The sequence below is a fragment of the Lissotriton vulgaris genome, chromosome 6 (assembly GCF_964263255.1).
Source record: "Lissotriton vulgaris chromosome 6, aLisVul1.2, whole genome shotgun sequence".
Classification (NCBI taxonomy): Eukaryota; Metazoa; Chordata; class Amphibia; order Caudata; family Salamandridae; genus Lissotriton; species Lissotriton vulgaris.
In genome coordinates, this window is record NC_141694.1 from 210,237,619 (window position 1) to 210,262,738 (window position 25,120).

General features: G+C 50.8%; 1 protein-coding gene and 1 pseudogene across 2 annotated transcripts in view; both read left to right on the forward strand.

Moving 5' to 3' along the window:
• Positions 1 to 25,120, forward strand: part of CD2AP (CD2 associated protein) — a 630,446-nt gene that overhangs the window by 514,863 nt on the left and 90,463 nt on the right. The window lies entirely within an intron of this gene.
• Positions 11,571 to 12,656, forward strand: LOC147707034 (uncharacterized; annotated as a pseudogene).

Consider the following 25,120-nt stretch of genomic DNA (forward strand, 5'->3'; position numbering starts at 1 on the left):
CGGTTGGCCTCACTTTTAGCTCGAACGGCTGAATGGATTTGCACGAAACGTGGCAAAATTGTAGGGACTGTTAGCCCGATGTGCCTTTGCTAGGTCTCAATATATGTGCTCCAGTGGATTTTGAGTAATTTAGGTTCAAAAAAATATATATATCTGGGCGGAGCCTAACCACACATCTGATCTGATTGGCTGTCAGCACTTCATCCAAGAAGTGTTGGCAGCCATCTTGGGACCAATATACATGATAGCACCTCATTAAAAAGCATTGTAGTTAATAGAGGGTTTTAGGACTTTAGTTACATTATCAATCATTTGTTGATGGTACCATACTCGTTTTAGGAATTGTGGTGGGTTCTAAGGTGATTTTACCATGTGAAAAAACCTTCTGCTGTGATATCATGAATATTGTTTGAAAGAAAACTAATATCTCATGATTTTCCCACAGTGGTTTGGAAGGGGATCTATAAGCTAAACTGAAAGCATATTTTCTGTAAATTCACATTATCTTTCTCAGTCATGTGAAAATGAAGTCTGACATTCTCAGTAAAACATGTACATCCAACAAGGACAGAGACTGTCAGTTGATTCCTTTGTGTTCTACTGCAGCCTCCTAGAGTGTTCTAAAGAACAACTAGAGCGCTAACAGTCCTACTTATTACAAAGGTATGGCACACCTGAAGCCATCTTGATTGGAATAAAGTGGTAACTCTTAAAACATTTAATTTAAAAAGAAACAACATGAAGGGGTATATTTTGCCATAGAAAGTATGATTAGTGCTGCAGAATGAAAAATTAGGGCACATTTTGAGTGACTTCTCAAATCCTTTTCTATTTCATTAAAACATTCTGACATGCAGTCTCCCAAAATGGCCACCAGAGACAAAAGAGCCCAAATGTAGCCCAAATATCACCCAGATGTAGCCCAAGTATAGCCCAATGACAGAATGTCCCAGAGTGTTCTAAAGAACAACTAGAGCGCTAACAGTCCTACTTATTACAAAGGTATGGCACACCTGAAGCCATCTTGATTGGAATAAAGTGGTAACTCTTAAAACATTTAATTTAAAAAGAAACAACATGAGGGGGTATATTTTGCCATAGAAAGTATGATTAGTGCTGCAGAATGAAAAATTAGGGCACATTTTGAGTGACTTCTCAAATCCTTTTCTATTTCATTAAAACATTCGGACATGCAGTCTCCCAAAATGGCCACCAGAGACAAAAGAGCCCAAATGTAGCCCAAATATCACCCAGATGTAGCCCAAGTATAGCCCAATGACAGAATGTCCCAGAGTGTTCTAAAGAACAACTAGAGCGCTAACAGTCCTACTTATTACAAAGGTATAGCACACCTGGAGCCATCGTGATGGGAATAAAGTGGTAACTCTTAAGACATTTAATTTAAAAAGGAACAAAATGAGGGGGTATATTATGCAATAGAAGGTATTATTAGTGCTGCAGAAAGAAAAATTAGGGCACATTTTGAGTGACTTTTCAAATCCTCTTCTATTTCATTAAAAAATTCTGACATGCAGTCTCCCAAAATGGCCACCAGAGACAAAAGAGCCCAAATGTAGCCCAAATATCACCCAGATGTAGCCCAAGTATAGCCCAATGACAGAATGTCCCAGAGTGTTCTAAAGAACAACTAGAGCGCTAACAGTCCTACTTATTACAAAGGTATGGCACACCTGAAGCCATCTTGATTGGAATAAAGTGGTAACTCTTAAAACATTTAATTTAAAAAGGAACAAAATGAGGGGGTATATTTTGCCATATGAATTATGATTAGTGCTGCAGAAAGAAAAATTAGGGCACATTTTGAGTGACTTCTCAAACCCTCTTCAATTTCATTAAAAAATTCTGACATAGTCTCGCAAGATGGCCACCAGAGACAAAAGAGCCTAAATGTAGCCCAAATATCACCCAGATGTACCCCAAGTATAGCCCAATGACAGAATGCCCCAGAGTGTTCTAAAGAACAACTAGAGCGCTAACAGTCTTACTTATGACAAAAGTATGGCACACCAGAAGCCATCTTGATTGGAATGAAGTGGTAAGTCTGAAAACACTCAATTTAAAAAGGAACAACATGAGGGAGTTAATTTTGCCATAGAAAGTATGATTAGTGCTTCAGAAAGAAAAATTAGGGATCATTTTGAGTGACTTCTCAAATCCTCTTCTATTTCATTAAAAAAATTCTGACATGCAGACTGAAACATGCACTTTGAATACCAGCAGCAGACGTCCCTGGTGAGCAGTAGCTTTACTACAGTGATCTAATGTGCAACTAGAGTGCTAACATTCAGAATTTATGGCAAATGTGTGACACATCTGAATGCCTTCTTGATGGAACCAAAGTAAACAAGCATTGAAAATGCAATAGATCTCGCCCTCATTTAAGTTAAAGCCATTCTGTTTGTAATGAGGTGGCTTTTTAGCTTTGCTTTTATTAGTGTTTTTTCAACTTTCATGTAAATAACGCACCGTTTTCACCAAATCGACTTTGCCCAAGCACACCCTTCCCTTCGGCCAACAAATCCCAAAAATTCGGCACACCTGCCGATCCACTCTCCCTACAGCTCACCCAAGCCCCGTCCCTCTAGCGCAACTGGAACACCCCAAATTCACCTTCTCCATGCGCACCAAAAACTCCCATTGAATAACATGACAATTCGCTACTCCGCACAAAAATTGCTCTTTAAAGCACTTCCACTGCTCCGATCCGCTTTAAACTTGGCTGGACACTAGTTCCAGCGATTCCCTAACCTCTCACCAAAAATCAGCCCAATCCATCCACTGGAACGGGGACGAATTTCAACCCGAATACGCGCCCCCTGCAAACACAAAAAAAAGCCATAAAACGGCCAAATCTCGACCAAAAACCGCCAAAATCCCTCAAAACCTTGCCAACACCAATACGCACGAAACTGAACCGGCCCCTCAGCCCTAGGCTCCGGGAACCCTACTTAATTGACCCAAAAGCCCTAAAAAAGCAACATAATACACACGAAAACGCCCTAACAACCCTAAAATGCATATAAGTATATGTATGCATGCATTTATGTTTGTATTTATATGTAGATATACAGATGATATATGTTTATATATGTATGTATATATATATATTCACTGAAAAAACCATAGGCTATAGACCATATATAGTTAGGAATTAGCATTTACAAAACCTTGAAAATTCACTGAAAAAACCGTAGGTTATAGACCATATATAGTTAGGAATTAGCATTTACAAAACCTTGAAAATTCACTGAAAAAACCATAGGTTATAGACCATATATAGTTAGGAATTCGCATTTACAAAACCTTATTTTACTCACACAAAACCATTGAAATTCCATATATAGTTAGTTGCACTAACTATATATCGCGCACCCGCAATCCACTGCTGATGATGTCACATATTACATCATTCATGACATGGTCAGTGACATCACTGATGACATCACTGATGACATCTCAAATGACATCACTGATGACATCACTGATGACAACATCCAGTGACTGTATGTTTCTGTAAAGTTAAAATATGTCTTACATATTGAAGAATGAGTGGATGTATAAGTGTCTGGATGAAGGATTTAGTAGGTGCATGACTGACTGTATGAGTGAGTGATTAAATGTGTCTCACTGAGTGCATGGGTTAGTGACTAAACTGTCTTAATTTGTGCATCATTATGTCTGTTGTTCTGTAAACTGTTGCATGTGTTGATAAGTAGCTATATGAGTAACTATATGGGTTATTGATTGGTTGCCCAAGTATTTGTATGGGATACTGAGTGTGTGTGTGGGTGGCTGGGAGGTGTATGACTCTGTGCATAGATGTGTGAGCAGTTGATTCACTAGATGTATGGTTTCAAAAGTGCATGTGGAAACAGCTGTATGGGCGGTTGACTGTGTGCATGAGTGTATTGGTGAGTGAATGGATATCTCAGTGCTACATGTCAAAGTAAGTACATATGTAAAACACAGTACATGTGAGAGTTTACATATATAAATAACTGTGCATAAGAGCCAGTGAATGTGTGAGTGGCTGTATGGATCATTGTGAACTTGTATCAGGGATTGTATAAGAGAGTTAATATGTGTTAGTATATGTTTGAATAAGTAAAGTTTGTATAGCTGTATAGTTGAGGAAATGGAGGTGTGATTGATTCTTTGATTGACTGACTAGGTGTGTGAGTAACTCCATGGATGAGTGACAGTCTGTGAGTGTCTGTTTACACTGATTGTATCTAAGGTTATATTGGAGTCTGAAGAGGTCCATCGTATTATCACATGAATGATATCATCAGTGATGTGATCAGTAATGTCAAATGAGATGTCATCAGTGATGTCATCAGTGATGTCATTTGAGATGTCATCAGTGATGTCATTTGAGATGTCATCAGTGATGTCATCAGTGATGTCACTGACCATGTCATGAATGATGTAATATGTGACATCATCAGCAGTGGATTGCGGGTGCGCGATATATAGTTAGTGCAACTAACTATATATGGAATTTCAATGGTTTTGTGTGAGTAAAATAAGGTTTTGTAAATGCGAATTCCTAACTATATATGGTCTATAACCTATGGTTTTTTCAGTGAATATATATATATATATATATATATATATATATTCTTCCCCAAGATTAGTGCTCACCATCTTCAAACGGTAAAATAAAAGACAGAAGAACAAACATGGCTGGCACTTAATGTCCTCAGCTTATGCTTTTTTTTCTTTTTTTGTACTAGAACAAATTTGAGCTGATCTGTATAGGATCCTGCAAGTGCAGTTTTTAGGACTCGCCTGCACTTGCTGCCCTTGAGAGGGAGTATTGTTTACAATAAAGTACTTAAAGCCCGCCCATTGCTTACCAAACCTTTGTTTCATTGCCAATCTCTTATGCTGCCTCTTAAGTAGTCAGTGCATGGGAGGCATCAATTCCTTTTCTTTCTGTGAAGCATAGACCAAGCACAGATTGATTAAACTTAATTTCTGTCTGTCCACTGATAGAGCTGTAATTCAGGAACTATTTCTTTTGCTCATTGTACATATAAACAAACTCCTGCATCGGAACAAAGGCATCAGAAGTTTACATAGATCGTCGGTTGACTTAACTGGTAACCTATTGTATTATATATAATTCAATATTCTGCGCCACTCCACGATGTGCCACTCCATGCTCTGACGCTCCGGCCAGCACCGCACTGCTGTGCGCCGCTCTGATGTGCGCCGCTCTGATGTGCGCCGCTCTGCTGTGCGCCGCTCTGCTCTGCGCCGCTCTGCTCTGCGCCGCTCTGCTCTGCGCCACACTATTGTGACCCTACACACTCAACTCCACTCTGGTCTACACCACACCACTCTTCTCCATGGCGCCCTGTGCCAATCCACTCAACCAATGCTATTACAATTTGCCACTCCATTCTACACCACTCTAGCAAGTCCACACTGTTACTTTACTTTACTCTATTCCACTCTGCTCTGCAGCTCTACCCCACAACTCCACACAGCTCTGTGCCATGCCACTCTACTCCACTCTAGGCTGCTCCATGCCATCCCACTCCATAACACCACTCTCTGCTTCACTAATCCACTCCCCTCTATGCCAGGCCTGTCTACACGACTATGCCACTCTGCACCGCTGCAGTTAATAACACGCAAATCTGTCACTCTACTCTGCGTCACTCTACTCTACGCTGCTACCCTGCACCATTCCAATCTGAGAATCTATTCTACGCCACTTTATTCTGCCACCCTACTCTACAACTCTATGCCAATCAAATTCACTCTACGCCACTCTACTCTATGCCACTCTACTCTATGCCACTCTACTCTACGCCACTCTACTCTACGCCACTCTACTCTACGCCACTCTACTCTACGCCACTCTACTCTACGCCACTCTACTCTACGCCACTACTCTACTCTATGCCACTCTACTCTATGCCACTCTACTCTACGCCACTCTACTCTACGCCACTCTACGCCACTCTACTCTACGCCACTCTACGCCACTCTACTCTACGCCACTCTACTCTACGCCACTCTACTCTACGCCACTCTACCCTACGCCACTCTACCCTACTCCACTCTACTCTACGCTGCTACCCTGCTCCATTCCAATCTGAGAATCTATTCTACGCCACTTTATTCTGCCACCCTACTCTACAACTCTATGCCAATCAAATTCACTCTACGCCACTCTACTCTACGCCACTCTACTCTACGCCACTCTACTCTACGCCACTCTACTCTACGCCACTCTACTCTATGCCACTCTACTCCTCTCTACTCTATGCCACTCTACTCTATGCCACTCTACTCTACGCCACTCTACTCTACGCCACTCTACTCTACGCCACTCTACTCTACGCCACTCTACTCTACGCCACTCTACTCTACGCCACTCTACTCTACGCCACTCTACTCTACGCCACTCTACTCTACGCCACTCTACTCTACGCCACTTTACGCTACCCCACACCACGCCACTCTACTCTACCCCAGACCACGCCACTCTACTCTACCCCACACCACGCCACTCTACTCGACCCCACGCCACGCCACTCTACTCTACCCCACGCCACTCTACTCTACCCCACGCCACTCTACTCTACCCCACGCCACTCTACTCTACCCCACGCCACTCTACTCTACCCCACGCCACTCTACTCTACCCCACGCCACTCTACTCTACCCCACGCCACTCTACTCTACCCCACGCCACTCTACTCTACCCCACGCCACTCTACTCCATGCCACTCTACCCCACGCCACTCTACTCTACCCCACGCCACTCTACTCTACCCCACGCCACTCTACTCTACCCCACGCCACTCTACTCTACCCCACGCCACTCTACTCTACCCCACGCCACTCTACTCTACCCCACGCCACTCTACTCTACCCCACGCCACTCTACTCTACCCCACGCCACTCTACTCTACCCCACGCCACTCTACTCTACCCCACGCCACTCTACTCTACCCCACGCCACTCTACTCTACCCCACGCCACTCTACTCTACCCCACGCCACTCTACTCTACCCCACGCCACTCTACTCTACCCCACGCCACTCTACTCTACCCCACGCCACTCTACTCTACCCCACGCCACTCTACTCTACCCCACGCCACTCTACTCTACCCCACGCCACTCTACTCTACCCCACGCCACTCTACTCTACCCCACGCCACTCTACTCTACCCCACGCCACTCTACCCCACGCCACTCTACCCCACGCCACTCTACCCCACGCCACTCTACCCCACGCCACTCTACCCCACGCCACTCTACCCCACGCCACTCTACCCCACGCCACTCTACCCCACGCCACTCTACCCCACGCCACTCTACCCCACGCCACTCTACCCCACGCCACTCTACCCCACGCCACTCTACCCCACGCCACTCTACCCCACGCCACTCTACCCCACGCCACTCTACCCCACGCCACTCTACCCCACGCCACTCTACCCCACGCCACTCTACCCCACGCCACTCTACCCCACGCCACTCTACCCCACGCCACTCTACCCCACGCCACTCTACCCCACGCCACTCTACCCCACGCCACTCTACCCTACCCCACGCCACTCTACTCTACCCCACGTCACTCTACTCTACCCCACGTCACTCTACTCTACCCTACCCTACCCCACGCCACTCTACTCTACCCTACCCTACCCCACTCTACCCTACGCCGCGCCGCTCTACGCCACGCCGCACCGCTCTACCCTAGGCCGCTCTACGCTATTCCTTTTTGCCACTCCACCACACTGTACTCCACCCCCCTTAAGCCACTCTGCTCTCCACTAGTCTGATCTATGCTGCTCTACGCCGCTCTACTCTGCCGATGTATTCCACTCCAGAACTCAATCCCACTCCACGACAATCTACCCTTGGCCGCTCTACCCTTGGCCGCTCTACCCTTGGCCGCTCTACCCTTGGCCGCTCTACCCTTGGCCGCTCTACCCTTGGCCGCTCTACCCTTGGCCGCTCTACCCTTGGCCGCTCTACCCTTGGCCGCTCTACCCTTGGCCGCTCTACCCTTGGCCGCTCTACCCTTGGCCGCTCTACCCTTGGCCGCTCTACCCTTGGCCGCTCTACCCTTGGCCGCTCTACCCTTGGCCGCTCTACCCTTGGCCGCTCTACCCTTGGCCGCTCTACCCTACGCCGCTCTACCCTTGGCCGCTCTACCCTTGGCCGCTCTACCCTTGGCCGCTCTACCCTTGGCCGCTCTACCCTTGGCCGCTCTACCCTTGGCCGCTCTACCCTTGGCCGCTCTACCCTTGGCCGCTCTACCCTTGGCCGCTCTACCCTTGGCCGCTCTACCCTTGGCCGCTCTACCCTTGGCCGCTCTACCCTTGGCCGCTCTACCCTTGGCCGCTCTACCCTACGCCGCTCTACCCTACGCCGCTCTACCCTACGCCGCTCTACCCTACGCCGCTCTACCCTACGCCGCTCTACCCTACGCCGCTCTACCCTACGCCGCTCTACCCTAGGCCGCTCTACCCTAGGCCGCTCTACCCTAGGCCGCTCTACCCTAGGCCGCTCTACCCTAGGCCGCTCTACCCTAGGCCGCTCTACCCTAGGCCGCTCTACCCTAGGCCGCTCTACCCTAGGCCCCTCTACCCTAGGCCGCTCTACCCTAGGCCGCTCTACCCTAGGCCCCTCTACCCTAGGCCCCTCTACCCTAGGCCCCTCTACCCTAGGCCCCTCTACCCTAGGCCCCTCTACCCTAGGCCCCTCTACCCTCGGCCCCTCTACCCTCGGCCCCTCTACCCTCGGCCCCTCTACCCTCGGCCCCTCTACCCTCGGCCCCTCTACCCTCGGCCCCTCTACCCTCGGCCCCTCTACCCTCGGCCCCTCTACCCTCGGCCCCTCTACCCTCGGCCCCTCTACCCTCGGCCCCTCTACCCTCGGCCCCTCTACCCTCGGCCCCTCTACCCTCGGCCCCTCTACCCTCGGCCCCTCTACCCTCGGCCCCTCTACCCTCGGCCCCTCTAACCTAGGCCCCTCTAACCTAGGCCCCTCTAACCTAGGCCCCTCTAACCTAGGCCCCTCTAACCTAGGCCCCTCTAACCTAGGCCCCTCTAACCTAGGCCCCTCTACGCTATTCCATTCTGCCACTCCACCACACTGTACTCCACCCCCCTTAAGCCACTCTGCTCTCCACTAGTCTGTTCTATGCTGCTCTACGCCGCTCTACTCTGCAGATGTATTCCACTCCACAACTCAATCCCACTCCACGACAATCTACTCACAGAACTGTTGTACATACTAACAAGCTTCTACATGCGCCACTCTACTTCTGTGCCACTCTACTTCTGTGCCACTCTACTTCTGTGCCACTCTACTTCTGTGCCACTCTACTTCTGTGCCACTCTACTTCTGTGCCACTCTACTTCTGTGCCACTCTACTTCTGTGCCACTCTACTTCTGTGCCACTCTACTTCTGTGCCACTCTACTTCTGTGCCACTCCATTCTACGCCACTCAACTCTCCACGCAAATCCAGTTTAATGGGTGCCACTACTCTGACACTCTATGCTACTCTGCGCCACTCTACGGCATTCTACTCAGCTCTACGCCACTCTGCTCCAGCCTACTCTACTGTACTGTGCCCTGGTATTTTTCCTTAAAGCCCTTCATGGTAGGGGCGCCGGCTACCTCAGGGCAAGGGTCAGCCACTACTTGCCTGCCAGATCCCTGAAGTTATCCTCCATAGGCCTGGCCTGCTATCCCCAGAATACTCCTAGCGGGCAGATATTTCATGCTCCAGGGAGCTCAAGCGTGGGACAAACTCCCGGCTTCTATCAGATCTAAAGCAGACCTGACTGTTTTTAAGACATCTCTTAAAACTTAGTTCTTCCAGTGCTAGGTGTGGTTGTCGGGTCTGTTAGTTTGAGACTATTAGCGCTGGGACACTCTTGCTCAAGTAACTGTGCGCTCTACAAATATGCTTCATTCATTGATTCATTCACTGTGCGCCACTCCACCCTACGTTAATCATTCCAATCTGTGACTTCATTCTACACCACTCAATCTAGTCTACGCCACGCTAATCCATTGCTCTACTCTACGACTCTACGCGAATCCAATCAACATCTCTCGACTAATCCAATCAACTCTACCCCACTCCACCATGCTACACCACTAAGCTACTCCACGCAGCTCTGTGCTGCTCTACTCTGCACAACTCTATCCAACTCTGCTTCACTCTGCGCCATTCTACTCTACGCAACTCCATGCCACGCCTCTCTGCTCCATGCCACTTTGTTCCATGTCACTCTCCTCCATGCAACGCCTTTCCACATTCCTCTACTCCACGCCATCTTGTGCTATTCCATTCAACTCTGTCATTCCAATCTGTGACTTCAGTCGCCACTCTGACCGGCTCGGCGCCAATCAAATTCACTCTGACTCAATCCACTCAAGCCAGTTCTTGCAGAATCGTTATGTATACTATAAAGCTCCTGCATCCTATCACTCTACTCCTCCTAAGGCGCTCTAATCCTCTTCTAAGCCACTCTACTCCGTTCTACCCTACCCCACCCTGCTATCCTAATCTACACCACACCCCTCTGCTCTACGCAACTCTACGGCAATCCAGTCTACGCCAGTGTACGCCATGCGGAGAGGCACAAACAAAGAAAGTGTTGAATGTTCTGCATTCTGTCCATCTATTCTTTTTGCGAATGGATTTACTGCCAAACACAGGTATGCATTTTCTGCTGTAGCTTTTAGGTCTCGGCCTGCGTTGGCTGCGCTTGCGCAGTCTCGCTGGTCAGATTGTATGTTTTAGAGTACGGGGCTTAAACAAGCCATTTCGGATTGAGGGACGTGTTTTTACATGTCCTTTCTCTCCTCTTTCCATTGGCTGGAATGGGAAGAGGAGAGCAAGAAAAATACACCCCCCAGTTGGAAAATGGGGAAAATGCGGGGCGTTTCTCCAAGCCTTTTCTGTTGGACCTTGGAGAAACATGGTGGTGTGGAGCCTCCTCTCTTGCCTTCCGGAGATGGCGAGCGCTTGTTCAGCCCGAGGTCCTTGATGCGATTTGTTTGTGGCAGAGTTTTTTTTTTTAAAGAATAACTGTGTGAGTTGACTAACTCGTATTCCACTACCTTTTTATGTGGCATCATGACACCCATTTTATCGGATCTCGAAGAATTGTTTCCCATTTTACGCCCAAAGCCCCAACCTGCTCACTTTGCTGTAACCTGTGAAATAAATGAGCAACGCTGCTTTCTTATCGCTTTGCAGAGTCACTGCGACATAAACTCTCTACACTGCGATTCCATGGGTTTCTAATCTGTATGTTCTGGTGAAGCTCCCCACGCACTGCGTGGGTGAAAGGCAGCACTTATAGAGCCATCACTGGGAGATTAGGACGTAGGAAATTTTCGCACTGTTCTTGGCTGCACGATCTCAAGAGTACGCGCTTGTATCCCGCATAGTCACACCCCCTGCTTGACTCTCCTCCCTCCCCTCAGCCTGGTTTGTTTTCGGTTTCTTTTCGTGTGGGCATCCTGGTTCCTGCAGCTGCTGCTTCTCCCGCTACATGGAGGAGAGAGCGCGGCGCCAGGCTGCATGGAGCCAGGACCCAGCAGAGGGGCGCACTCGGGCCAGGGTCCGGGACTCCAGTGGCCCCTTGTCTAGGGAGGCGGGAAGGAGCCCGCGGGAAGGCCGCGCAGGAATTAGGGACTCGAGTGACCCCTTCTCGAAGAAAGGAAACCGGGGCAGGAGTCCCAGGAAAGGCAGCGCCCAAGGGAGGGAGTCTAGTGACCCCATCCCTACTGGGGGAGACAGGGGACCAGAGGAGGGCCGCCCCAGGGACTCGAGCGATCTCTACCCCAGGGCAGGGGACAGAGGCCCAGGTGAGAGCCGACCCGCGGCCCGGCACCCGCTCGAGTCATTCAGGGAGGTCGGTCGGACCGGGGCTCGTAATGAGCCCTTAACCCGGGTCTGTGGTAGTGTCTCGGGGGTAGGCCGCGCTGGGGCCTTCAGCGACCTACTCTTCAGAGAAGGATGGAGGGCCCCTGTTGGAGGACGGGCAGAGACCACCGGCGAACCCCTCTCTAAGACAGGAAGCTATGCTGGGGCCCCCACTGATTCCCTCTTTAGAGAGGGAGCCAGAGTTCCCAGGGATGGGAGCTGGGCCCCCGAAAGTGGGCATCCAGGGGCATCATCTGATCCCATGCCTGGGGAGGGAAGCAGGACCCCGGGGTCGGGCATAGAATAAGTCGGCCTATGGACCCCCCGAACATTTCCATGGGGATGGCGATCGAACACCCGGTGCTGGCCAAGCTGGAGAGAGAGGGGACAGTCCTCCAGGACCGCAACTGGATGTGAGTTCAGATCGTTTTGATCCCCTCTTACTGCTTTACTCCCCAAAGGTGCCATTGCCTTTTCCTGAGGTACGTGCCTTCAACAACTTGGCTGAATACGAAGGTTTTCAGCGCCAGGGTGGGGTACCTAGGGCCCTGGCAATAGGGACTGTCAAGATGCGCAAAGGCAGAAACCTCCTCCGGATCCTGAGCGAGTCCAGCGCCTCAAGAACCTGATTGTCTGCGAGGACACAAAGCCCCCGCCCCCGAGGAAGGGACACCGGGGCCCCAAGAATGTGCTCACCAGGATGCCATCCTGAGTGTTTGTTTTTTTAATATGTGGGAGCACTTAATCTCCCTTCAGTGTATTTTCTTTTCTTATTATAGGTTAATTCTTACGTCAGAACGTGCCTATAATAAGAAAATGACCCACCTAGTCGTTTGTAATTACCTATTACAGGCGACTCGTGATGTCAGTGTGCTCAAGGGGCACAGCGACCTTCACTCAGCAAGGACGTTGGTGTGCGTGAGCCTAAGCACTTTGTACGTGTAGAATCATTTTTTGCCCGAGACGGCACATTCTTCTGTTGCTTGTGAGACTTTGTTAGGGTAAAAGGGGCTTGGACCTTACCCTTGCTTACCTTTGGTTGACTTCAGCGTCACTCATTTGCTGGCTGCTGTTAGGTCAGTGCACGCCAGCGTCACTTTCTCTTCATGTATTTCTGTAGCTTGGACCAATTACTGCTTCCGTTCGTTGTGAGTGTCATTCTACTGCTCATGCTTTCTGGCCCGGGCTACTTTGTGTGTGTTTGTGGCTGTGTGTGTGTGTGTGGGTGTGTGTGTGTAGCTTGAACCAATTACTGCTTCCTTTTGTTATGAGTGTCCTTCTACTGCTCACGCTTTCTGGCCCGGGCTACTGTGTGTGTGTGGCTGTGTGTGTGTGGCTGTGTGTGTGTGGCTGTGTGTGTGTGGCTGTGTGTGTGTGGCTGTGTGTGTGTGGCTCTGTGTGTGTGTGGCTCTGTGTGTGTGTGGCTCTGTGTGTGTGTGGCTCTGTGTGTGTGTGTGTGGCTCTGTGTGTGTGGCTCTGTGTGTGTGGCTCTGTGTGTGTGGCTCTGTGTGTGTGGCTCTGCGTGTGGCTCTGTGCGTGTGGCTCTGTGCGTGTGGCTCTGTGCGTGTGGCTCTGTGCGTGTGGCTCTGTGCGTGTGGCTCTGTGCGTGTGGCTCTGTGCGTGTGGCTCTGTGCGTGTGGCTCTGTGCGTGTTGCTCTGTGCGTGTTGCTCTGTGCGTGTGGCTCTGTGCGTGTGGCTCTGTGCGTGTGGCTCTGTGCGTGTGGCTCTGTGCGTGTGGCTCTGTGCGTGCGTGTGTGGCGCTGTGTGTGCGTGTGTGGCGCTGTGTGTGCGTGTGTGGCGCTGTGTGTGCATGTGTGGCGCTGTGTGTGGCTGTGTGTGTGTGTGTGTGGCTGTGTGTGTTTGACTCTGTGTGTGTGTGACTCTGTGTGTGTGTGTGTGTGACTCTGTGTGTGTGTGTGTGTGACTCTGTGTGTGTGTGACTCTGTGTGTGTGTGTGTGTGACTCTGTGTGTGTGTGTGTGTGTGTGTGGCTCTGTGTGTGTGTGGCTCTGTGTGTGACAATATCATTTATTCATGTTTTTAAAAAAAAATGCCATTTGCAATGCCAATAGCTCTAACTTTAGCAAAGACTAGACCATTTCATTGTAAATGCTTGTTCTTCCTGCGACACCGCCTGCCAAATATACCTGCTCTTGTGTAACCCACCAAGGGCTTCTGGTGGGCACCTTTCTGCTTCAGGTACATCCTTTGAACTAGCCACTAATGAGGGTGGTATATCTTTATTTTGTTTCTATTTGCTTTTGTTCACAGTGTGCTACTGGCTCATTTTCCTTTTTCAGGTGCCCATTTCCCACTCCCCCCTCAACCCTCTTCTGTGGTTGCAGCTTTTCCTACTCCTGAGACTGCATGGGAGCACAGCCCAGGTAGTCAGGCCAGCTCCCTACCGGCTGGAGCACATATCCGTGCGTTAGCATGTTATTTTTCCTTCTTACCTGCAGTAGCGCAGCAGGGAAAGCTTGCGGTTTCTGCTGTTATGTTCCACCTCCCCTCCCCCCCCCCTCCCCCACTCCTCCTCAATTGCTGCTTATGAGCACGGGGAGCTGGAGAAGTGTGACTGTAATGGTGTTCTCCTGGTCTGTGCCCCTTGCATCAAGAACCATGGAGATCAGTCTCCTAGTGTTCCACGGGCTATTAAGTAACTGTAGTTTTGGTGCGTAGGGCACAATGACAGTTCTACATCTACTGATCCCCAGAGAGCTGGCCCTCCCCGAGGAGATAAAGATTGTCTGGGAGCGGATATGTTGCGATGCTCCAGACCCTTTGTGCGCTTCTGTTATCCACTAACATTGCTGCACATGAACATCTCTGGTTTCAGTACATCAAGGCAGACTATACTTTCAGTCTGCACTTCCCAGAGCCTCCTGCCCTGTTGCAGAGCACGTGTGCACAGCACACGTCAGGGGGGCACACTTCAGGGGTACTCATCAGGACCAGTCCACATAAGTCAAAGGGAACCTTCTCCTTCAAGTCCCCAAGCAGGTCCACCTTATACTGTCCACCATTTTAAGTGGGCTACACAGTGCCACTGGTCTTGAAACCGTGTACAAATAGTGCAAGTCTGGAGTTCCTGCCTGGCGGGGGTTCACCAGCAAGATTGTTCATCTTCTTTCTAAGTCTATGCCCCTGTGCAAGTGTTTAAGTGTGGAGAGATCTAGAAGGTAGGTATTTCTACCCATTCCAGAGATTGTACTTCTGACTGGCATTTACTGGGAGCATTATCCTGACTGGCCAACTACCCTGCTCAGCAGTTTGGGATTTTTTAAGATGACCGAATCAAGGAATGGTCGGCAAGGCATATTCTCTTCGCTTAGCCCCTCCTCTTACTGACACTACAAAACTGCTGGTATGACTATTACTCTTTGGCACTTTAAGAAAATGTCAAGGCTGGTCACTTCGTTGGTTATCTTCTTAGGCTGATTGATTGATTGGGTGGGAGGGATTAGCAATCGGGGATTTGTGAAGCGCACTACTCACCTGTGAGGGTCTAAATGCGCTGGTGGGGGGATTTCGGGCACCTCTTCCGATGTGCAAGGGCTTGAGGCTCTTCCTGAATTCTTGCTGTTTGGGTGTTCACCTGATGCTGAGGGGGAGTTTGTTCCATGTCTTGGCCGCGATGAAGGAGAAGGATCTTCCTCCCGTTCTGGCTCTGCGTATGCGTGGAATTTTGGCCAGGGCAAGGTCGGCGGAGTGAAGGTTCCTCTTGGGGGCATAGAAGGCGATTCTTTCGTTGAGGTATTAGGGTCCAGTGTTGTGGAGGGCTTCGTAGGCATTTGTGAGCCGCTCGTAGGTGGTGAGTGATGTGGTCTTGTCAAGGGATGCTGAGGACAAGCCTGGCTTCAGCGTTCTGGACAGTCTGGAGTTTGTGGAGTAGAGATTTGTTGATTCCGGCCTAGAGGGCGCTACCGTAGTCAAGTCTGCTGGTTATGAGTGAATATTGTTGTTGTGAGGCTTTGAGCTGCCAGATGGCCAGTAGAGAGAGTTACTTGGCACAGTACTGTAGATTAAAGTCTGGATCTTAATAGGACTGGCTCAGAGAGATATAATTCACTTTTCTGTCTCACACTAATCCAAAATTTATATTTTGTGCAGTTTTCAGGAAAAAAGTGAGAAGCACATAAGACATACACTTTGTCAAAAAGAAAAGGGATAAAAGGCATGACCAAATAAATGATCATGCCTATACAAGCCATGACCAATTTATTCTGGGTCCCATCTGCAGCAGAGGTACCCATATACAGATTCCAGACATATCCAGACTACAGTTTTTCTCTCACCAGCTTACATAGGTGTAAGCCGTGCAAGGGCTCTAACCCCAGCTGCACAGCAGCAGACCTTTTTAAAGGAGGTATGTATGGTAACTTTTCAACAGAAGCTTACCAGGGGTGAGAGTCCATTTGGCGTCTCACTCCTGCCAGAGATTCAAAACTGACTTTCACAATTAAAAAATGTCTGATTTAGGCATGTCAGAACCCACTTACTCACTTTGATGCAAGTCTATACCTTGAGTTACTGAATACCAGTGACCTCAGTACTTCATCTGAATTTTCTTTTACTCTGGAGACCCCGGCGGATGAAAGGGCCTCTTTTGCTATAATAGATCAGACGACAGCACAGGGTTGCATTTACCCATACAGATTTAGAAGACGAAAAGTAACATTTTGAAAAGCATTCTGAAACCCAGATCTTTGGAGCCTGTTATTATTCAACAGGGCTTCAGTTGAACTGATTTTGGTAGCTTTGTTGAAACCCTATTCGCCCTGGTTGAGAGTCCTCACATTAACAGTTGCCATAAGCCAGTACTTGGAGATCCAGAAATTGACGCTGCACCCTACACAGGATAGCCTGATGGTACTACTCCTTTGAATTCAACCAAGCATGGGAGTTATTTAATATTATTTTGAGGAGAGTAGACAACGGTCCAGATAATGAATTAAAAACACCTAAGGGTATACCCAAAGAGTATTTCTTTATTATAAGTAATAAAAAAAACACACACACACAATACATCGTTTGTGGGTTAATTTAATGTTTAAGCTTTGTGGCTAGTATCGAAGAACTCCAATGTTTGGTTGAGTCCTATAGATTAGTACCATCTTACTCCACTGTGGGGCGGGGGGGTCGCCGAGGATGAACCATGCCACAATAAGCTGTGGGTGAGAGGACCCCTCAAATATATTTTTGGACCCGATAGATAAGCCTTTGCACTTGGAAAAATAACTCTGCCCTCAAAGTACAGAAATTATGCAAGCACCTTATGAGTAAACCTGTAATTCTGGCAGCCAGGCGTCCCTCAATCAAGACATTGTACTACTGCTTTTGGTGCAAATTTGTGGCTTGGTGTGCTATGAAAAATGTTGATCCCCTTTCTGCACCATTGTCGTAGGTTTTGGTATTTATTCTTCTGCCAGCCCCGCAAGACTTTGGTTTGGGCACTAGTAAAGGGTATCTTTCGGTTATATTAGCATTCTTGTAGTTGCCCAATCAGCCGTTCCTGATCATGTCATCTGTCTGGACTCCATTTCTAAAAGGACTAATGCATATGTTCCTTCCATAACCCTTCATCATGCTCCATTGGTACGTGAACCTAGTTTTGACCTTCCTAATGCACCCTCTCTTTGAGCACTTGCACAGATGCTCTGCAAGTTTGATGACCATAAATCCAAAGTTTGTAATTTCCATTACATAGGCCATGAGGGTTTGCAAACCCTACACAACTTTTTTCCCAGACAAACTGATTCTGAGATCAGGTGCCTCATTTTTGCTGAAAGTGTTAACAACTTTTCACGTAGGCCATGCCATCACATTGTCTACCTTCTTTTCTCCACCTCACCCTTCCAAATAGCAAGAGAACCTCCACCTGTACCCAAAAAGAGCATTGCTGTTCTACAACAATCGCACCAGAGAGTTCCATGTGGACATTCAACTCTTCATTGCGTTCGTCGGGTGAAGAAGGGGAGGTTTGTGCAGAAACTGAACTTCTCATGATGGTTAATGCTCTCCATTAAAATCTGTTATGCACTGGCCAAGAAGCAACCCAAGATGGCTTGTTGGCTCTTTCCACCAGAACCAAGGCTGCGACCCCTTTGTTAGCTTGCAGACTTCTTGTTCTGGTCAGCTGTCAGGCTGTCACTTGGGCGTCTTTGCTCACTTTTACCAAACACTATTGCCTGGATAGTCTGGCCTGTCATGGCTGGCACATTGTCCTTTCAGTCCTCCAGTACTTCCTGCTCTAAATCTGTTTCAGATCCACTTTCAGAGAGTTATATTGCTTGGGTAGCTATTGTAAGGTAAGGAATCTGTGGCTAGAAGTCTTTATCAGACAATGCCTAAGGTAACGCCTTACTGGTAGATACTCTATCTAGCTGCAGATTCCTTACCGATCCTCCCCACTCTACAAACAGATTTCTCCATATAGGGTAACCCTCATGAGGACCTTGGTGTCTGCACACTAGTACACCAGCTTGAACAGGTCTGACCAGTATGTCCTACAATTTGTCTGAGTAGTTATATGCCCTCTTTACTTTCTGAACACCTCCACCCACATTTCCTCAGTTCACACACTGACTGCCCCAGAAAACACTTGTATCATTTACAGGGAAGGATTTATGATGCTTGCAAAGGGTGCCAACGAAATAGTGCCAGGGGCAGGTGGGTAATGGGATGCTATTTGCTGCACTTCCTATTTCACAAGAAGGATAGAAGCTGGATGATAAGCTGCTGGACTTGGATCGGGATTGAAACTGTAGGTCACCTACATTGATGTGCCAGTCCCACAGGGAATACCTCTGCTTGGTAGTGGGAATTAAACGTTTTCAATTCAGCCTTAAATCAGGCCATCTGTTCTTTATGAAAACCATGGTGATCGTCCCGTCCATCTTTGCAGGTTGGGACACTGGCTTTTGAAGGTCAGTTTGCCTCAGCTTGCATTGGATCACTTGGAAAACACAATGTCAGTATTGCCTGCTCTGGAGGTTTCTATTCGGTCCAAATCTCATCACGACTTTCTCAGAGATTGCCGTTCATTGGCTGAGTCACGCCACAGTCGTCCTGAAGCTATTTCCACCTCTGCATGAAGTCGGAGTCAGTTAGGCTAAGTTACAGTTTTGTCTGACACTTCTTAGTCAACTAGCATCATGTATCTTGCTAGTGCTTCAAGCTCTGTGGCACATATGGAGTCATTCAGTGCAACCTGCGTCTGCATGGGCTAAACATTAGAGAGGTTTCCTAGACCAGATCTGTATCTTCAGTATGTCACAGGGCTTTCAGTGGTCTATGGTGGATGCTACTATCTCATGTGGAAGACCATTCTACTTGGGCACCTCTAAGTCACAGGGGTTACAGGTGTACCGTATCCTGGCTAAGGAGGTTACCTGGATGATGTGCAGCTCAGAGGTCTCTGGTGGAGCAGCAGCAGCAGCATCATCTAATAAATCTACTGGAACTCTCTGCCAAGCATGTAGGCATGATGTCGCATGCTCTCCTTTTGAAGCACTGAAGTTGTGACCCTGACTCGTACTCCACTAGGTCATTTAGCGGGATCACTCTGCATTAGTAAAGGTGAAGTAATCAAGCACATCTTGACGACTATGAGAAATGTCTGCACCCAAAGGTGATACAAGGCATCTTTGCGCGATTGGGCACCCCTTGGTAGACCTTTTTGCTGCTTTCCAAAATGTTCAGTGCCCAGCTTTTTGTGCTCTGGAGTTTCCCTCTTTTGGGTCTCTTAAGACGGCTTCCTATATGCCTTTACACCAATGCCCCGAAGCCTGTGGGTCCTGAAGAAGTCCGGCAGGGCTGAGCACAACTCATTCCGGTAGCCCTGGATTGGCCCAGTGTGTCTGGTACTCTGAACTGCTGTCCCTGAGCTTCTGTCTGCCACTTCATGTGTCTCTTAGGAAGGATCTGTTATCTCAACAGGAGGGCAATGTTCTGCATCCGAGCCTCCACAATCTACACCTTCTCATGTGTGTGGGGGGAGGGAGGGAGGGGGGGGGGGGATTGAGCAGAACTAATTGAGAGGCTTCGACCTGTCCTTGGAAGTAGTAGATCTCATCCAGGCCGCTTGCTTTCCTTCCGCCAATCTATGTACTTGTTTTGTTGACTAATGTGAGAAGCGTATCGGCCCTCTACGGGCAAAACTGTATTATTGTATGGCTTTGTTTGTGTTTTTGCTAAAACTCAATAAAAATTTCTTAAACAAAAAAAACGGTCTGCTGTTCTCCTTTCTTACTCTATTTGGCCCAACACTTCTTTAATGGAAGGCTACTTATCCACCCTTTCAGCCTTTCTTTGTTTACCGAATTACCATTCATGAGTCTAATCACTAGTTGTGATGCATTGCTTTGAAAGGGCTTTCACATGTCTTCCCTTCTGCTCACTTCATTATGCCATAGGGCACCTTAACCTTGCGCCTTTGTGTCTCTGCAGCTGTACTCGGAAACTGTTGCCATTGGCAACTATTTCTAATTGCAGTCACCCCAAATTGTCACCTTACTGAAAAGCAAGCCTGGTCAGTGATGCCTCCGTATACTCGTTTGGTTTCCTAACAAACTAACTGGTAGAGCCTTTTGACGCAGATTCCTTACCATAGAATATTCCAAAGGCGTCAGACTGGATCTTGAACATTTTGAGCAGTTCCCCTGAGCGCCAGTAGGGGGCATTGTTCGACTCTGCGTCTGCTTTATCCACACACGCCTCTTCAGTTAAACCTCGCTGTCCTTCCCCCCCCCCCCCCCCCCCAGACTCTTTGCTTGCTTTCTCTCGGAAATGATTGTAAACTTTCCATGTGGAGCAGTCCATCAAGCGTGCTGACCGCATCCAGTGTACCGGTTGTACCTACAGTGTGTTGGTTCTATATCAGTAGGACTAGGGGGAACTGGGTTAATGAAATTCATAATTTTCCTTCTGCAAAAAAAGTTAAAGGCGCTCCAAAAACTAGAGTGTTCCTTGCATCGCGCTGTTCTGTTTGACCAGAAGGATCCCCCTGGAGGCCAAAGCTCTCATTTCATTAAAGTGAAAACTACAACTCGGTCTCCAGCTAGTGATGGTCTTGTCCAGGACATCTGTGCATAGTTTCACGAGGCACTATTCTATCTATGCTCACTTTTACAAGGAAGGCGTTTTGCCAGTTTGATCTTGCAGGACAACCGGCTGAACTTCTAAAAAGAGGGTGTCGCACACACCCTCCTTTAAAGCCTAGCGATCAAAATATGTTTAGTGCTCAGCACTATTGTCACATCTGTTGCCACGACCTGTCATGGCAAGATCCTGGAGTGAGCCAATGACCCAACCCAAACTATGTCAAGAATAGTGGAGCACTCGCTGTGCAACCGAACAAATCAATTAAACCAACACCTGTAATAAGCAGGACGTTAAAAAAAATTATCTACTAAAGTCCGGAATTGTTGTTGAAGAAAGTTAAAAGGATTGAAATCTGTTGGGTGTGCTTGTCATTTTCACATCTAAAAGGGTCAGTTTGAGTAATTGATGTGTGAGGGCTCCACTAGCCTTGACCCGTCCTGCAGAACTTCTTGCACCCACCTCTTTGGAAGGGGCACTTCAGTGGTGCTTTGGTACTTGTTCCCAAAGGTAACCTATTCTTTTGCTGCAGACTCCTCACCATCTGCCTGCTTCCCGATTCTGCGGAGTGGCCTTCGGGGAGTTAATAAGGCCACCACGTCAGTCTCTGCTGACTGCCAGTGCACATTCAGCCTTGCCAGCCATGCTGCGCGTTTCAGAACATGCAAAAAATAGGAAACAAACTGCTGTTCGCCACGCACTGGTTGCGCCTATATTCAGTACGTCTCCCACACCTGGATGAGAAACGTATTCTTGATGAGGGCCTGTAATGCCACCTGCTGGCTCACAGGAGCAATTGCTAGACTTTGTATTCTTTATGTGGCCTGTGAGGAGTCTGCGGTTTATATGGAGGATCCAACAGAGCGTTTTACCAAAGGGAAGAATCTTATTCTTTAGAAGCAAATTTAAGGTGAATTTCACCCTCCAGTGAATTTTCTGTTGGCAAACTGCACTTGAATGAGACATTGCGTGGCTTTGTTTAGGAGAAAGTAGCAGGGATTGCGTGCAATAGATGCTAAATCCGAAGTTAATGCTGTCACGATAACAAAGAAGAGTTATTAGAAGATGAAACTGACCATTCGAGGAAAAAGAATTCAAGCTACAAAAATCGAAGAAACGATAGAAACTATCTGCAGGTGTTAGAGATGCCCAGAATTACAGAAAATCACAGTCGGGCCGTGGAAACTGCCAGCACCACATGGGACATTGCTGAAGGTGTAAATAACTGATAGCAAGCAAGGAGGGCTGTAGGGGACTGATAGCGAGCAGGGCTGGAGAGGACTGGTAGCGAGCAGGGCTGGAGGGGACTGGTAGCGAGCAGGGCTGGAGTGACTGGTAGCGAGCAGGGCTGGGGAGGACTGGTAGCGAGCAGGGCTGGGGAGGACTGGTAGCGAGCAGGGCTGGAGGGGACTGGTAGCGAGCAGGGCTGGAGGGGACTGGTAGCGAGCTGGGCTGGAGGGGACTGGTAGCGAGCAGGGCTGGGGAGGACTGGTAGCGAGCAGGGCTGGGGAGGACTGGTAGCGAGCAGGGCTGGAGGGGACTGGTAGCGAGCAGGGCTGGAGGGCACTGGTAGCGAGCAGGGCTGGAGGGGACTGGTAGTGAGCAGGGCTGGAGGGGACTGGTAGTGAGCGTTGCTGGAGGGGACTGGTAGCGAGCAGGGCTGGGGAGGACTGGTAGCGAGCAGGGCTGGAGAGGACTGGTAGCGAGCAGGGCTGGAGGGGACTGGTAGCGAGCAGGGCTGGAGGGCACTGGTAGCGAGCAGGGCTGGAGGGGACTGGTAGCGAGCAGGGCTGGAGGGGACTGGTAGCGAGCAGGGCTGGAGGGGACTGGTAGCGAGCAGGGCTGGAGGGGACTGGTAGCTAGCAGGGCTAAAGGGGACTGGTAGCGAGCAGGGCTGGAGGGGACTGGTAGCGAGCAGGGCTGGAGGGGACTGGTAGCGAGCAGGGCTGGAGGGGACTGGTAGCGAGCCGGGCTGGAGGGCACTGGTAGCGAGCTGGGCTGGAGGGGACTGGTAGCGAGCAGGGCTGGGGAGGACTGGTAGCGAGCAGGGCTGGGGAGGACTGGTAGCGAGCAGGGCTGGGGAGGACTGGTAGCGAGCAGGGCTGGGGAGGACTGGTAGCGAGCAGGGCTGGAGGGGACTGGTAGCGAGCAGGGCTGGAGGGGACTGGCGGCGAGCTGGGTTGGAGGGGACTGGTAGCGAGCCGGGCTGGAGGGGAGGGCACTGGTAGCGAGCAGGGCTGGAGGGGACTGGTAGCGAGCAGGGCTGGAGGGGACTGGTAGCGAGCAGGGCTGGAGGGGACTGGTAGCGAGCAGGGCTGGAGGGGACTGGTAGCGAGCCGGGCTGGAGGGCACTGGTAGCGAGCAGGGCTGGAGGGGACTGGTAGCGAGCAGGGCTGGAGGGGACTGGTAGCGAGCCCGGCTGGAGGGGACTGGTAGCGAGCCGGGCTGAAGGGGACTGGTAGCGAGCCGGGCTGGAGGGCACTGGTATCGAGCAGGGCTGGAGGGCACTGGTAGCGAGCAGGGCTGGAGGGCACTGGTAGCGAGCAGGGCTGGAGGGCACTGGTAGCGAGCAGGCCTGGAGGGGACTGGTAGCGAGCAGGGCTGGAGGGGACTGGTAGCGAGCAGGGCTGGAGGGGACTGGTAGCGAGCAGGGCTGGAGGGGACTGGTAGCGAGCCGGGCTGGAGGGGAGGGCACTGGTAGCGAGCAGGGCTGGAGGGGACTGGTAGCGAGCAGGGCTGGAGGGGACTGGTAGCGAGCAGGGCTGGAGGGGACTGGTAGCGAGCCGGGCTGGAGGGGACTGGTAGCGAGCAGGGCTGGAGGGGACTGGTAGCGAGCAGGGCTGGAGGGGACTGGTAGCGAGCCAGGCTGGAGGGGGCTGGTAGCGAGCCGGGCTGAAGGGGACTGGTAGCGAGCCGGGCTGGAGGGGACTGGTAGCGAGCAAGGCTGGAGAGGACTGATAGCGAGCAGGGCTGGAGAGGACTGGTAGCGAGCAGGGCTGGAGGGGACTGGTAGCGAGCAGGGCTGGAGGGAACTGGTAGCGAGCAGGGCTGGAGGGGACTGGTAGCGAGCAGGGCTGTAGAGGACTGGTGGCGAGCATGGCTGGAGAGGACTGGTGGCGAGCAGGGCTGGAGAGGACTGGCGGCGAGCAGGGCTGGAGGGGACTGGCGGCGAGCAGGGCTGGAGGGGACTGGCGGCGAGCAGGGCTGGAGGGGACTGGCGGCGAGCAGGGCTGGAGGGGACTGGCGGCGAGCAGGGCTGGAGGGGACTGGCGGCGAGCAGGGCTGGAGGGGACTGGCAGCGAGCAGGGCTGGTGGGGACTGGCAGCGAGCAGGGCTGGTGGGGACTGGCAGCGAGCAGGGCTGGTGGGGACTGGCAGCGAGCAGGGCTGGAGGGGACTGGCAGCGAGCAGGGCTGGAGGGGACTGGCAGCGAGCAGGGCTGGAGGGGACTGGCAGCGAGCAGGGCTGGAGGGGACTGGCAGCGAGCAGGGCTGGAGGGGACTGGCAGCGAGCAGGGCTGGAGGGGACTGGCAGCGAGCAGGGCTGGAGGGGACTGGCAGCGAGCAGGGCTGGAGGGGACTGGCAGCGAGCAGGGCTGGAGGGGACTGGCAGCGAGCAGGGCCGGAGGGGACTGGCAGCGAGCCAGAGGGGACTGGCAGCGAGCCGGAGGGGACTGGCAGCGAGCCGGAGGGGACTGGCAGCGAGCCGGAGGGGACTGGCTGCGAGCCGGAGGGGACTGGCTGCGAGCCGGAGGGGACTGGCTGCGAGCCGGAGGGGACTGGCTGCGAGCCGGAGGGGACTGGCTGCGAGCCGGGTTGGAGGGGGACTGGCGGCGAGCCGGGTTGGAGGGGGACTGGCGGCGAGCCGGGTAGGAGGGGGACTGGCGGCGAGCCGGGTTGAAGGGGGACTGGCGGCGAGCCGGGTTGGAGGGGGACTGGCGGCGAGCCGGGTTGGAGGGGGACTGGCGGCGAGCCGGGTTGGAGGGGGACTGGCGGCGAGCCGGGTTGGAGGGGGACTGGCGGCGAGCCGGGTTGGAGGGGGACTGGCGGCGAGCCGGGTTGGAGGGGACTGGCGACGAC